The sequence below is a fragment of the Monodon monoceros genome, unplaced genomic scaffold, assembly GCF_005190385.1.
Source record: "Monodon monoceros isolate NGI ecotype Baffin Bay Population unplaced genomic scaffold, NGI_Narwhal_1 Super_Scaffold_5, whole genome shotgun sequence".
NCBI classification, from domain to species: domain Eukaryota; kingdom Metazoa; phylum Chordata; class Mammalia; order Artiodactyla; family Monodontidae; genus Monodon; species Monodon monoceros.
The window spans coordinates 24,546,795-24,551,815 of NW_021703782.1; positions in this window are offsets into that span (position 1 = coordinate 24,546,795).

Genomic DNA, 5,021 nt, shown 5'->3' on the forward strand with positions numbered 1-5,021 from the left:
ACACACACACACACACACACACACACACACACACACACACACACACACACACAATGGAATATTAGTCAGCCATAAAAAAGAACGAAATAATGCCATTTGCAGCAACATGAATGGACCTAGAGATTGTCATACTGAGTGAAATAAGTCAGACAGAGAAAGACAAATATCATATGTTAACGCTTATATGTGGAATCTAAAAAAAATGATACAAATGAACCTATATACAAAACAGAAATAGACCTACAGACATAGAAAACAAATTTATGGTTACCAAAGGGGAAAGTGGGAGAGAGGGATAAATGAGGAGTTTGGGGTTAACATATACACACTACGATATATAAAATAGATAAACAAAAAGGACCTACCGTACAGCACAGGGAATTATACTCAATATTTTGTAGTAACCTATAAGGGAAAATAATCTGAAAAAAATAGATATATACGTATGTATAATTGAATCACTTTGCTGTATACCTGAAACTAATGCAACATTGTAAATCAACTATACTTCAATAAAAAAAAAAAAAAGAACCTCCAAAAAAGAAAAGAAAGAAGTGAGGAGAATGTAGAGAAAGTTTCTATTGTCTCAGAGAATACATGTATGGTCATGAACATAATGTTGGTATTAAGTATGAACATGAAAGGTGCTTCTGGTGAGGTCTCAGATGGAAATGAAGAGCCAATTATTGGAAACCGGAGGAAAGGCCATAAAGCAGCAAAAACTTGGCTGAATTGTATTCTAGTGGTGAGTGGAAAGTAGAAATTGTAAGCAATGAACTTGGATATTTAGCTGAGGAAATTTCTAAGCAAAATATGAATGATATGGCCTGGTTTCTCCTTGCTGCTTGTAGTAAAATCTGAGAGGAAAGATATAAATTGCAGAAGGAACTGTTAAGCAAAAGGAACCAGCACTTGATGATTTGAGAAGTCCTCAGGCTGTTAAAATTAGGAAATTCACTGTTCAGAAAGTGTGGTCTAAAGACAGCACCAAAGATGTTGTGGGAGAACCTAGTGTTGAAGAGATTAAATCTGTGACTTGCGGGTATACTCCACCATCCCAGCGGAATGCAGGAAGAGAGGTGGGGCTATTCAGGAAAGATCTGTGGAGCCTCTTACCTGATGGTGTAGCTCCCTGTGAATTATGCAGAAGACCAACAAGGCTTTTGAGACTGTTACATTAGTGGAAACTCTGCCAGTCTAGATTGAGAGGCCCAGAGATGAAGTGAAGAAAGAATGGCTTGGAGGGCAGAGCCATGAATGCAGAGGCAGAGACCAGAGAAGGTGGGATGCAGCTGCTGCCAAAGCGCCAGAGAGCAGGGCCACCTTCATGCACCCAAAGGACAGAGCATCAAGCCACAAAGTGTTATTTGCAGGCCTTGAAATCTACTGGAATGTGCATGCTGGGCTTCAGACTTGCTTTGGACCAGTGACTCCTTCGTTCCTTCCTTTTTCTCCCTTTAGGAATGGGTTAAGACTTTGGGAGATGTTGGGATGGGGTGGATATATTTTGAAAGTGGGACCAAAGTGACTTTTGAGGGGGTCAAAGGGTAGATTATGATGGGTTAAATAGTGTCCCCTACCAAAATTCATGTCGACCTGGAATGTCAGAATGTGACCAAGACAGAAGGTCTTTGCAGATGTAATTAGTTAAGATGAGGTCCTACTGCATTAGGGTGGTCCCTAAATCCAATCACTGGTGTCCTTATAAGAAGAGGGAAAGACTTGCTAAATATTTCTCTATTATTTTGGAGGTATAATATTTCCAGATTATTTTTTCAAGACAGAAGCAGGAAAATTGCAAAATAATTTAATGATTTATTTAACTGATTTATTGGTGTATAATTAATGCACAATAAACTACATATATTTAAAGTGTGTAATATAAAAAAAAGAAAAAAAAAAAGAAGAGGGAAAGGACACACAGAAATGTGATGGTGGAGGCGGAACTGCAGTGGTGCAGCTACAAGCCAAGGAAGGCCAAGGATTCATTCGTTGTTTTAAGCTTCCTGATTTGTGATACTTTGTTGTAGTGGCCCCAGGACACTGATACACAGAGTGTGGTATCAAGCAACTTAGGTCTGGAGGCAACTGAAGTTTGGCTGTAGGGGAAGCCTGTGTGCCACTCACCCTGTCCCAGCAGAGACCCCAGGATGACGCCGGGATCGTTTAGACCTGCCATGATGAGGTGAGGGGAAACACTTTCCACGCGAAATCGTAAGGCGTCTCAGCGCAATGGTGTTAGGGAGGACTTGAGTAGGGTTTGGGCTCATGTAAGGCAATTTTGAAGAGGTTCAAAGAAGCAGAGCTGGACCGGATGCTGTTAGGAAGTGGGGTTTGTTCTATGTTTGCGTATCAATAAGTTTTATTAGAAAGTATAAGGAATGAAGGGAAGCACAAGTGGCAGTTGGTAACAAAGCAGCAGCCACTTATATCCCCAGGATAGGTACAGTTGATTGTTTCTTTGTCTCAGAGTGACCTTGTCTGATGTTGATGTTCTGTGACCGTTTATGTTCAACAGGAGAGCCCCAGGGCCCGGCTTTCTCACTGTATAGAACCAGCACCTCAGAGCTAACCTGCCTGAGGGGCCAGGGGGCTGGGAGCACACTGCACCATGTAGGGCCACACAGGGAAGCACCAGGTTTGCTCAGGAGGCAGAGGGAGAGGGGGACATGTGGTGAGGGCCTTTACTGTGGTTTCCATAGGAAGGAACGAGTGAGCAGCGTGAGCAGGCTTAGGATTGGCCAGTTTGAATCATTTTAGTGGACCAGGGCACAGAGACTAGCTGTCTGGTACCTGGCCCTGGGGTGACTAGGGCGGGTGGACACTGGTCTGGAGTGTGAGGTGCTTGTGGCGTTAGCTCTGGATGTGTTGGTTTGCATATGAAAGGTGTGCTCATGGCAACTGCTTTACTCTCTCTAGGACTTGGAGGCCATCCGTCCAGGGTCAGCCTGGCCTGTGTCAAAGCATCAGAACATAGAAAATAAAAGACATGACTAACACAGGACCCCAGAGGGAGACTCAGGCAGCTGGGAGTTGGGCCTAGGGCCCTGAGTGAGCTTAGCAGAGGAGACATGGTGGGCACAGGCAGCATCTGTCACAGACGACCTGCCCAAAGTCACCACAGCAGTGCCAGGGTTTGAGCTTAAGGTCACTGATGCCAAATTCCACAATCTGATCCACAGCTCAATTTGGTGAGTGGAGAGAAAGGAACAGCAGGAGTTTGCCCAAGGTGTCACCAACATTTTCTACCTGGACCATCTCTCGTTCTCAGATTCCTCAAACAGTTAGTGACACCTGCCCTGTGCTTAGCCTGTGCTGGGCTCTGGGGCCAAGGAGATGAACCAGGTGTGGTTCCTGCACTCCAGGTACAATCTCTCTATTGGGTGGGAGAGAAGGAGTCGCAAGCCTATGGTCTGCCTCAAGCCAGCCTGGGTAGGCAAGGAGTCCTTCCTGGAAGCAGTGGCACCTGAGTGAATTGTGGAAGCACGAGGAGAGCCACAGGGCTGGGTAGACTGCAAGGAAAGTCAGCTTAACTGAGGGCTTTATTCCTGGGCCCTGTGGACCCAAGAGATCACAGAGGTCAGCAGCATGGGGCACAGAGCCAGGCAGGAGCAGGTATTTGATGACTGGATGGAATAAGAGAGGGAGTCAAGGAAGAGCTGGGCAGGGACCTTTTAACCTAATCACCTTTTGAGTCTGGTTTTAAGAGGTGGTGGCCATCTCTTAAAGCAAGGGAAGGCAGGACCTCTACACTCACAGTCCTCTGAAGGCTGAAGGGGCATGTTCCCCACAGAGGGTCACAGTGTTCAGCTGACAGATTGTCTGCTGCACAGGGGCCCCAGTGAGCGCAGAGATACAAAGAGATCCAGCCCGTGCAGCACCCTCAGCGTCTTGGCCTTCACCAGATGGGCTAGCCTTGGCCTCCCCTGGCCCTCCTTGAGCCTCTCAAAGGAGCTGAGAACAAGGTGGTCTCCAGGAGGACCGGGACCATGGGGGTACAGAGGACAGGGGAGAAAAGAGTACAGCGATATCCAAGATCTACATGAGCTTGGAACCACCTGGGCTGAGCTGGGTCTTGATGCGAAGGAAGACTCCTGGGCACAATAATCAGGACTCCACACGTGGGTACGTGAGCGATGACCTTGTCTCTGGTTATAAGCTCTGCCCGCCTGCCCTCAGATAGCATCGTTACAGCCCAAGGCCAGACGAATAGAGTGTACATTCCTCTGAACAGTTCAGAAAATGTGGACAATCATCAAAAACACAGACATTACTTGTATCCCCTGTCAGCACTTAACACCATGCACTAGTGTCCTCCAGTCCTCCTGTGTTTGCATCTGCTTGTGCATGTTTTATCAGAACTCAGTAAGGTCACACCTGCTTTTGGGGTCTGAATCTGATCTAAGCTCTCTAATTTGGCATGGCCTGCTAGTGTGCAGGTGCACATCAGACACCCAAGAAGAGTCTGGCCTAGTGCTTGTGGCCCTCAAATTTGCTGAGGACCCTCCCTATGAAAGGTGAGGTCTGTCTCTACTCGTTGAACCTGAGCTCCATGGCTGCTTGATGAATAGAATCCGCTAGAAGTGACATTCCAGGCCAAGGCCTGGATAAACAGGCAGTTTCCACTCCCTGTCTTAAGGAATGCTTGCTCCTAGAAGACAGCACCATGCCATGAGGAAGCTATAGCAGCCCTGTGGAGAGGTGCCAATGCTCTGGGATGCCTTTCCAGTGGAGTCTCACCGTGGATCAGAGCCAAGGTGCTGAGCCCTGCCTGGACTGCAGATTCATGAGCAGAAATGACTGTTGCTGTTGTAAACAGTATCTGTGGTTATGCAGCCACAGGTTCCTGGAACCCTGGCTCATCGAGTGCCTCTGCCTGGCACAGCGATTGGTCCAGGGATGAACCCATGGTCCAGTGCATCTCTGGGATGAGGTGTTGGGATGCTGAAACAGTTGCTCCCCTGTTCTGGGATCCTGAGCTTCAAGGACTTCCCTCTGAACTCTGAAGCTGCCAGCAGCCA